At 41.3% G+C, this 10,810-nt stretch overlaps 1 protein-coding gene and 1 long non-coding RNA gene across 3 annotated transcripts in view; one reads left to right on the top strand and one right to left on the bottom strand.

Annotated features, from left to right (window-relative positions):
- The first annotated feature begins 388 nt into the window (after nt 1-388).
- The window catches only part of LOC131877927 (uncharacterized), a 69,555-nt gene continuing 59,133 nt past the window's right edge, over nt 389-10,810 (top strand). Inside the window, exon 1 of the mRNA XM_059223769.1 lies at nt 389-665. The gene's annotated coding sequence lies outside the window, so the exon portion shown is untranslated. The remainder of the gene's footprint in view (nt 666-10,810) is intronic.
- LOC131877937 (uncharacterized) lies at nt 4,325-10,554 on the bottom strand. Of its 2 annotated transcripts, XR_009372931.1 has the most exons (4): nt 10,154-10,554; nt 9,555-10,047; nt 4,762-4,880; nt 4,325-4,362 (listed from the first exon to the last, which is right to left on the bottom strand). It is a non-coding gene; the product is annotated as an uncharacterized LOC131877937 (long non-coding RNA). The 2 variants fall into 2 exon arrangements; XR_009372930.1 differs by having other exon boundaries at nt 9,555-10,554.

The raw sequence follows: 10,810 nt of genomic DNA, 5'->3' as shown, positions 1-10,810 counted from the left end.
TGTTCACAACGTTGCTAGACCGCTCTAGACATTGAGAAAATTAGATATTACTTTCACGAATAAACTTTAGACCATACCAGGCTTGCCAGGTTCAAGAGAACTAAAATAGCCAACCTGAGATTTCAATTTAGCCCAGTGTAGCCATTCCAATACAATAAAAAAATTGTAGCAATACAATAACATATTGTCCATCTGTATCTCAATTGATAGGCAAAAGTGACTCAGGTAAAGGCTCAGATGATGTCCGTANGACCATACCATTTCATGGTGCTTTTCAAGAAGTTCGAATTATTTATCAGTTAGAGATATTCTGACCTTCCAATTTCTGAATACCAATAGAATTTTTAACAATGAAAAATGACCAGGCTTTACACCCATGCCTCAAATACTCGTTTTTTCGACTTTTTTGTATTTGGGTGCTGTCATCAACTTTTGGGTGGACTTGATAACTGACTGTATATCTGACTAGTGAGGTTTATATACATGACTGGATTACATATACATTGGATGAGCATGAGCATGGACAATGCTCAATCCATAACAGGTGCTAGGGTCGGAGGGATAAGCCTCGCCCAGCCGGCGAAGCCAGCCATCATATCGTCCTTATACTTTTCCGATAGGCAGTGTCGTGTCCGTACCCGTTTGGTTCTCCGTCTGTGGGCAGGGTAAGCGTCTAAAAGTTTCCTTGAGGAAGGTCGGGGAGGAGATTCGAACCGGGGACATCTCTAGTATTAGGAAATCGTGCTAACCACTACACCACGTCTCCTCCCTCGTTCAAAACGTTTGTGATATTTCAGAGTGATGAGCAGGAGCCAACTCCTGTTGGTCACTTCTCATATTAGACATGGTTTTTGACCAATCTGCTTGAAAGAGAGCTGGTCCGATTGTTTCTAAATTTCAAAGCACATTACGTGAATGAGTAATGGCGACCTTTAGTTTTTCTGCTCTAACCTTGACCTTTTGATTCATTACATCTATGCACATTTATACAAGTTAGGACACCTGAACACACGGGGGTTGGCCCATAACTTTCGCAACATCGTATGCACTGACCTGATTAGGTCATGATATTTCATTGCAGGTGAACAGTTTTCATTGATCAAATGAAGTACGCATTTCCAATAAAATTCCAGGTAATAGAAATTTTACTCGGCTTATTTCTCTGTCAAGTCACCCAACACAAGTATGGAAACCCATAAATATTGAGGTATCCCATTAACTAATGGGTCAGGAGCTATTAATAAGCAACATCATTATTTTTGTCCCTAAGTCGAACGACATATTTTGGAACCCTGGGAACAAAACAATACAAAAGCCATGGGTTCATATTTTCTAAAGGTTACCTTAACTTCTTCAGATGCCAATTCATTAACTTAAATTGACGACAAAATAGGGGAAAACGGTGTATGCAAAAGTGTTGAAAACCATTTTCATGCTATTTCTCGGTAATATTAAGATTGATAAAATTTCAATCCAGAAATGTCACTTTGGTCTTCCAGCCAGGCTCAATAAACCTTATATTCCTCTAGAGGAAAGTTTTTTGGGAGTGTGGCCCCTCCAAAAACTCTGTTTTCCTGACTTCCGACTGTTTTCATCTGTGGAGTATCCATTCCAATCAGACGGGTTCGGAAAAAGTTCAGAAAATAAGACGGCTGGGCAGAAAAAGCGTTTTTCCCTCGGGACATTCTTCAATCGAGAGGCAAAGAAAGTAGTTTCACACTACGTAGTTCCATGCGGTTGTGGAATTTCGTTTAGGTTTCTCAAATATCCACCAATGCTATTATCTCAGATATTAAATGCATCATTAAAGAGCTTTTGCTGGCCTTTACATTCTCAATGCTCGTGTAATGCCTTCATTTATCGATCACAATTATTATTATTAATGGTTATTCAGAATCCAAGAAAGTATCAGCTGTTTATGGTTTATGTGCTTAACGTTAAATCTTACAGTTAAAGCAAAACACTTGCAATACATAGTACTATATATAGTAGAACCGCTTTTGCATCGACTAGCATTTCATTTCCTGAATTACTTGGCTCTTTAAGGCTCTTTCATCTAGTTGATTCATGAAGTAGTATGTTTCTGTATTTATCAGTTAACACACACAATATGTCTACATTCTCCTCCAATTAGCGAAACTGAAGGATGAATGTTATTTCTTTGTAAAGGATTGCTTTGCTCCCTGCCTATTCCACAAGGTATCACATTCCAGCCATGAAGCTAGTGAATGCTCACCGGAAAATGTTTTTCTCTTGTTCATAAGATATAAACGTTTAAAGATTGCGAGACTTGAATCCACCACATAACTCATATTACACCCTGAGAAGGAGAGTGTCATTGACATTCTCAATTGAATGGCCTACTTACTTCTATGACTTCGCGAACGCGACTCGCGAAACTGGTGGGATCCCCTAATTATGCATGAACATGGTGGGGTGGATAGCTCGTGATTTAGGAGCGAATTCCGGCCATTTCCGTGACTATCCTTTAATAAAAGAGGATTAAAATGAGAACCCATTTGGAGGCTCTGTGGCCAAAGATGCCACCCACAATCCAAACTCTGTTCCACAAATACTGCGGGCGCCTCCACCAAAGAACCAACGAACGGGCTTTGTCAAGCACGACATTTGGATTCGTGCAAAAAGTGTAATCCGCACAATCACTTGGGTATTTCGGGTACAAGATTATCGACTTAAAATACCAAAAATGTGATGATCCAGTGCAAGTGGCTAACGGGTGAAGAGCTTTCGTAGCGGGTAATCCAATTCCCAATCACTCCAAAGTTCGCGCGCGCGCTTTACCAGCCGGCTTGGGAACACTGAACTCAGCTGGCCCGGCGCTTTTGCGCTCACGCCCAAATCAGAGGGAACATCGTGCATGGAATTTGGTTCCAGTTTCTTGAGCAACCTTGGACCGATAGGTAGACAACGTGAGTTCGGATCCCGTTCAAAGACAATAAATAGAAAGTTCAATTGTGCTGGTGAAGGTGTTATTATTCTGCTGATTATAAAGGTAAGCTATAAGAATTGACTGGCTGAATGAGATGGAAAAAGGGTTTTTGCCTTTGTGAAATGTGCACATCCAAGTTTTGCGATGAGGTGGAAACGGCCAGATGGTTCTTAATGGTCCGACAAATATACAAACCCAGGAAGCCATTGAAAAGAATGTCGAATCTGCAATTTTTGGTGGTTATGGCGAACTAAGTTCCACGATCTGGCCAGATTGATCGGAGAAAATTGAAAAAATAACTTTACTGAATATGGAGCGAAAGCTCCAAGTATTAACTGAACTTTTTACGATCTGGAACAGATGCCCCAAAAGACCGAGCAAACCACGGATGGGTCCAGAAATGAGATTCCGATTAATTTGTTTCGAAAATTTTCTTGAACTACACGTGTCAATTCATTCAAAATTGATTAAAATACACTCTTCCTTGGTAAGGCTATATTAAGACGAAAATGGTAGACTGGTTCGAGTCTGCACAATACGATAGGCGAGAGATAGTAACTTAATTTCCGATTGACATAGATTTAGGTGACTGATTAGTGATGACTGACCGCGTTTCTCGCCTACCTTCTCCCTTTCCAAGGCCAAATGAAAAGACCACATTGGTGTGCCAAAGAGATTGCGATGTCAAGACTTCTTGACGATTCTCTCTCAAATGTCTCGATTCTCGAAACTGGCCGTCTAAGAAAAACCATCTCTTGTTTCGGAAAGACGATCCAAGTTTAGAGGAAGGAATGAAACTTTTCCAATAGGACAAACATCTCGTTCTTGGATCTAGTTTGGAACCAAAGACCTGGGCAGGAAATCTGCCTTGACAAGATGTCAACTGGGTGCTTCTAAACGAGGCCTCTAAGAAATATCATATGACACATGGAAAATAATTTGTAAAAGCTTCTTCATCTTGTTCTTTTCACTATAATATTGGAAATATGGAGGGGTCGTTGGCAAGACTCGTTTGGCCGAAATCGCGCTAGGGAAAACAAATCAGGATTAATGTACTGTAATTTGTATTTACTAACCTTAAGGGCCCAAAACTGTTTTTGGAAAACGAGCTAGATCATTGAATGTGATTTATATTTACACTCTAATTCTGAAAGTCACGATGATCAAACTAATTGTCTCCATCAAGGTAATATCTGAATCAAAGTTTCATTTGGGATAATAAGAATTCAAGCATATCAGAACTCAGTTTATATCTATGTCAGATCGACGTTCCAGCTTTTGAGAAAAACCAAAAAATCGTATCTTGAAATGAACGGATCTTTGCCATCCTTTTCTGTTGCAAACATCCATTGCCATTAGATTGCCACCGTTCTAAACCACAAGAGGAAGGGAAGCTCGCACGGCCAAAGTCTCTTATGGAAAATAAACACAAAACAATAACACTTGCCAACCCATATAGTGGATCTCAAACATAGGTGGAGCATTTCAACTGGTTTGCACAGGGATATGACACTGTTGTCTTTCGCTCAGAAGTAGATCAGTATTCGCTTAAGGAAGTTATCCTCAGCACGATTCAACCCGGCCTTGGATCGAAATCCTAGGCCAAGTTCAATAAACTTGAATTCCTTCCCCGCCCAGTTTTAACAGGGAGCACAATGGGGCGAGAACTAAGGAATAGAGGGAACAGGGGGAACCGGAAATGGCTTACATTTCCAGGCGTGCAAAAGTTACGAGCCCAGAACTTTTTCTCCGTCACCGCGTTCATAAGTAAATATAGGCGTACAGAAACATGTAGGTAATAGTTTTCAGACCTCATCTAAATTAACTGCAACACTTTGGAAAGTTTCCGACAAGCTTCGTTTAGGAGTTCACTTTTCGTCTCCCACGTGCGGCAGAATGGCGACCTTTTCGCCCAAACCAATCCTGCCTCCTGAAAAGAAAGAAAGAAAGACTCCAAAATGCAAGTTGGATTCCCCTTTGGAAGAAGAAGAAGGAGTCTAAGGAGCAAAAAGGGCCTGAGAAAATCTCGGGATCGTGGGATAATTGCAGAGATCTGGCACTGTCACCATTTCACTTCATCCTTTCCACGGGCAAAATGGAGTAACTTAAAGGAAACGGTGGGTTCGAAAAAAATTCAAAATTAGTACCGACATCAGTGGTTGAAGCCAGATTCAAGGCTAATTGGCGAGGTCCAATCTCTGTCTTGGATACCTTCAATGGAGCTCTTTGGCTCACTGATGTTTCTCCGAGAAGTGGGGATTCCGAGCGTTTTTAATGATATCCGATAAGAAGCGCGTTTCTGCTAAATGGCGGGTGCTTAAATCCCCAGTCGAGATAGGATTGAGACAATGAAGAGATGACCCTGTTCCAAGCACGGAGTTTCAAGACTGCGTTATTTGAGAGACCACTCTTGGCATTGTTCGGAGGATCTTCTACCAGAGACATATAATCCATTGACGGAACAACTACGATACACTTGGAGTGCCGACGGAGTCTGGTATTTTTTAGCTCCCAAGTCCTGGTGGCTTCCTTCTCTTTGTTCTCGTTTATTGGTATTGTAAACTGGGAGTGACGGAATTCAAAATCTTTTTGGCTGAGAGCTTTGAATGGTTTTCGGTATGTAATGTGGTCTTAAAACCCTAAAGTTTGGAGAGCGGGACAACGAAGGACGCGAGGAAGTTATTTTTTATGGCTAGCTCGGGGTGATTTCCACTAGAGGTCGGATTGGAAAGTGAGGGTTGAATAACTTTCTGTGGAACATGAGAGTCCCACATCTGACTACTAGGTCCGGGTGGATTTTTGCTCGTGAGGAAAAAAGACCTTTATATGTTGGTTGTCCTGCATTCTTTTTAATGAAACTAGAATGAACAACGAGGAATGCATTTTGTATCAGAATCTTCTGGCAGGATAACAACTTAAGGCAACGCATCCAAACGCGAACTGAAAAGCGGAGTTGTAGATGAGAATCAATCTCTCGCTGTTGAAACTATATTTAAGTGCAATCTAGTTGGAAAGAAACAACCAACCCTGAGATGAGAATCTTACGCTGGAAACCATTTCTTGCAACAAGATAAAAAAATAAAAGTTGAGGTCCACCAACTGGAACTTTAAAGATATCCTCCTGGTGAACCCACAAAGCTCAGTCCTACGGTTGGAACTAGAAATGGGAGATGAAATGGACCAATGTGAAGAGAAGAAATTACGCTAGAAATGCCTTGAACAATACTTGGGAGTGCATCCAAACCTACAGTCTCTCTGCATGATTGATGTTGACACTTGCTTTTGTTGTAATAGCTGTTGATTGCATGTTGGATCCTAAATGGAGCCTAACAAACTATCTCCTGTTCTTCCCAGATTTCTTTCACTCAAGTGAGACTGTCATGACGAGATTGCTTTCTGGAGTGTACTGTACATCGCTACATCGCTTGTCAGTTACAACTCACAAGTGAGCTCGATCATGAGACAAAAGGCATTTCCCAGCCCCACCTTCTCTCCCTGTGAGATTGGTTACTTCTTTCGGTACAGAGTGCTCTAATTTGCAGTCCAGAGTACGGAGCCTCTCCCAGTTCTTCATCTGAATCTCGCTCCATCTTACCATACAGTAACATGGTCTGGAAGGTCGCCATTGTCTGATGGTTCCTAATCTTGACAGCTTTGTAATTAATATTAAAAGCTCAGCAGCATCTAACAATTGTGTAACTTTGCCGTATAGACGAGCTCGGTACGTACACCAGGAGTATTTGGAGATCAGCATTTTTGCTCTTCTTGGACCATGGTCTTTGAGCACGAAAATTTCCTCTTTCGGATCAAATTCAATTACGCTTGATTAGAAGTGATCCATGCCTACTTTTCTCTTCCTCCTGAAGGTGGGGTCAGTTGAGGGGTGAAGGAGTAACTTGATGGAGGACTCCTTCCTCTAAGGCAATCCAAGTAGTGTATTGGCTATCCATCTGCTTCACAAAGAACCTCTGAGGTTAGGAAGAGCGGGTAAACCAGGAGGAACAAAACTTTTCAGCCGAGTTTTGATGCTTGATTGATGTGGCTTAGCACATTCGGCGTGATGTTCATTCATCTAGAGAAGCTCTATTCAAGGTTGCACATGGTATTTACCTTCATCAATATTTGAGGGTCACTTTTATAACGTGTTCGCCCCAATCCTAAATATAACTTGGACAAGTTGGTTTGTAGGAGCAAGAGAATGGATGCTCTTGTGTTAATTGCTTTAGGCTTTCTACTTGTTCCAGAAATTTGGCCTGTTAGTAAGAAGCGGTTTTAGAGGTTTAACGAAGACGTAATTGATATCGATTTTTAGTTTTAGGAGTGACTCTTTAACTTTTCGGAACACCTGTCACTCAAACCTATGTCATTTCAGTTAGTGAGAATGCCAATTAACAAAAACTCATTGCCAACTTTCTGTTGAAAGTTACAACTGGCCCACTAAATTTGCCTCAATCTCAAAGGGACCTGCAAATTTAGATATGTTGTATGCAAATTTCATCGCTCCAATCCCATAAAAAGAATGCCTTCAACCACTTTGACGAAAGTGGCGTGGTTCACTCGATTAAATTGGCGGGTGGCTGGGTTTTGGGTACGGGAGGCAGTTTAACTCAAATGCAATCGATTTTGCAACGCAAAGTCGAAATCTGATTCCTAGTGCGCCGAAATTGCCTTTTTAGGAGATAGAGATTGACAAGAATTGCACTAATGGTGAGAAAGACTCCACAATAAAATTAAAATGCAGTTGCAGGATCCTAATTTCTCAAATGTGACTCGAGGAAGAATTAATTCCTTGCTTTTTAATGCTTATTGGACAGCTCTATTCAAATATGTTAGCTCTCGTCTGATCGACAAAGGCTACAATTGGTAACCCTGAATATAATGTCATTCTCTAGAAGTAGGTCGGTGATTCATAATCAGACACTCATATCTATAAACAGGGGTTTGCAGTTTTCAATACGTACACCAACTGGCATACATTTTTTTGGAAAATGAATTGCGCTGAGCATCCTCAATGTATAGTTTTTCTGTTTGTTGACAATTTTCTCAACAACAACTAACACTGCCATCGCATTTCCCTCACTTTGACTAGCCATCAAATTCTTTTAGTAGGCGCACAAGAGGACATCAAGTCTAGATGCCCAATAGACAGATGCTATTCAAGCGAAGGTAGAGTAGTTCAAAGGAATACAGAAACGCAAGTTTGTAAGGCCCAACAGCCAAATGAAGTGCACCTCCTATTGGAATCTTCTATTCCACATCGAGTACACTAGTTCGATCATCTAGTCACTCAATGCTTTTGGAGGCTCCCCATTTCCTTCGATAAATGAACATTAAGGATGACAAATGTACCATCAGTACACATGCTGAATGAAGAGATAAACCGAAATTTTCCCAGAATAAGACGACATTTATAATTAAACATTGTTAACCTTTTTTCCGAGAGGTTTCTTATTCAAGTCTAGTGGATGAACCCATTGGCGTTCTATTAAAAAGAACGATGCACAGTACATGTAGTGAATTTTGCGAAGAGACTAAGTCTAAATGCTGCACATCTGGATTTGATGTCTCATCGGGATGGATACGTCCCAGCTTCTACTCTCCAGAAACAAACGCATTTTAGTCATTGGATAGTACTGTCTGGTTAACCATTTCTTTTTCTTAAAACTAAGCGATTGCAAGGAAATATAAGAATTGCAACCAACGTCGTTTTTCAAAACGTTCAATCATCTGATGGACGAAATGACAAAGCAATAAGGGTTTTAATGATTGCAAGTACATGCGCCAAGTCATTAGCAGTTCGATAGAGACAAAAACTAGTTTCTATGAAAAGAAGATAAAACACTTCGTCTTCAAAGTTTACAAAAAAATGTTGAAACAGGAAATGTCAGACCCTCCGGGTGATCTGGTATTCCCATTAGAGACACTTCATCAAAGATGAAGAGGTGTCCTATGGCGAAAAATAACCATTTTACGATCTTGATTGTGTCATTTTATTCATTTACCAAGACGAAGTGAAGGACGTATCTCCCCGTCACTGTCCAAGCACATGATTGTCATTGAGGTTCTTGGTGCTTTTCAATGTCTCTTTCCAGAAAATGAGCTCCTTTGGAAATTGAAAAATCTTCCCCGACTGAATATATACCCGCATGAGTAGCCTTTGGCATGAGATTTTCAATGTTAGGACGTGGAAAAGCCTGGAGCCTTTCCACTCCCAGCCATTCCATGCTCACTTGTTTCCCATCAGACTTTAAAGAAAAAGAAGAGGAAAATGCAATTAACTTTCCCTCTCGTCCGCGTTCCAAGCGATATTTGGCTCTTCAAAATGGACCACTTAGGGATCCCTTCAACCACAAGTTCCATTGATTTCGTTCTATCGGTCCAAAATGGCCTATTTGGCACCACCTCCCCGCTAATATCGAGAAATCCGCTCGGCCAAGGTCAATTTTTAGGGAAGATTAAAATGAAGTGAGACGAACGACGCATTATTAGAGAGCTTCTTTCTCAAAAAAAAACCTGTCACCATAGCTGGAGGAAGCTGGTTGTCTAGCAAATGGCAAACTTGCCCTTGGCGAACTAACCCACATTCCATCAGTTCTTTCGTTACCTCGAAAACCCTCTGAGTCTCTCTTCCAATCTTCTTCTCCTTCCATTGATACCCCGATATTGGTAGCTTGGTTTCTTACATGTCCTCGCCACAATTAGAGGCGAAAAGATCCAAGTAGGAGCCTCCACAAAAAAATTAGAAAAACGTGTCTCAGAGGTGCTCAGGCAGTTCTCAAAATCCATGATTGTCGTGACAGCTATCGTTGGTGGATGCGGAAAATCAGCTGATGTAAGGGAGCCCAACTAGCGTGACTTTGCAAAAAGCGCCGGAAGAGAATGGAAAGCAAAAAAGGCATTGTTAAATCCATGCAGTTGGAATTGGGTGCTACATACTGCGGTTCAAGCAAAAGAGACTGACAAAAAGGCGCCAATCTGGCATGACTCCTAAGTCCTTCTTAGAAATGAAAGTCTTGGCCTTGATTCCAAGACTCTGGGATCGTTATGATCTCATCCATCTTTCTGAGTAGAAGCTCTCTGCTAGAAGAGGACCATGTCTAAAACAAACCAAAAAAGTCAGCTTGAGCTCTTAGATAACAGTGCCCATATAATTGACTGGCCTCCAAGATATTCAGGTTCTACAGTGCATCGTCCAATTCTCACCTTGCAATGGCGCTTCGAATCGACAGGATTTGATGGATCATGGCGGGATCTATATCCAGCCGTGGATTGGGAATTTGTAACGAATCCTTTTCTAGATGTTTCTTATTGAAGGATCCCGTGTCGCAAGCCACTATACGTAAGTTGGTCCCTTTTCTTTCTCTTTCCCTCTCGATCCCGATGTACAACTCGGGCTATTAGGGTTGACGTTCGCAAACTGCCTCGTTTTTTATTCGGCGTTAGTTCTCGTGAGCTTCCACGAGAACAAAAGCTCCCCTGGCAAGCCAACAATCTGCGCTATAATACTTCTTGGCTCTTTCATCTTATTAGCGGAGGGTATATCCACTGGGGAAATAATCTGGTTCGCTATCTGTAACCGTGGAGCCCACCGGGACTTGAGTTATATACCATGTGTAATTTAATTTGACTCAATATCACATCTTGAATCACCTCCAAAGCATTGACTCAATTTTGGCATGCCATTTTTGGCTGTGTGACTTAAATGATACTTGTAATTTGTCGCCTTTCCACTTTTTATGAAGCCAACCTGGTGGATCCACAGGGTAAAAAAGAGGCCACAAAGACAGACACACCTCTCTTTAAGGATGAGCCTCTGTTATACCATTAACAATGAACCTGGGTGCATTGTTCGTGTACGGA

This window comes from Tigriopus californicus, chromosome 3 (assembly GCF_007210705.1).
Source record: "Tigriopus californicus strain San Diego chromosome 3, Tcal_SD_v2.1, whole genome shotgun sequence".
NCBI lineage: Eukaryota > Metazoa > Arthropoda > Copepoda > Harpacticoida > Harpacticidae > Tigriopus > Tigriopus californicus.
The sequence above is the reverse complement of the archived record's forward strand: the minus strand, read 5'-3'. Positions and strand labels throughout refer to the sequence as shown.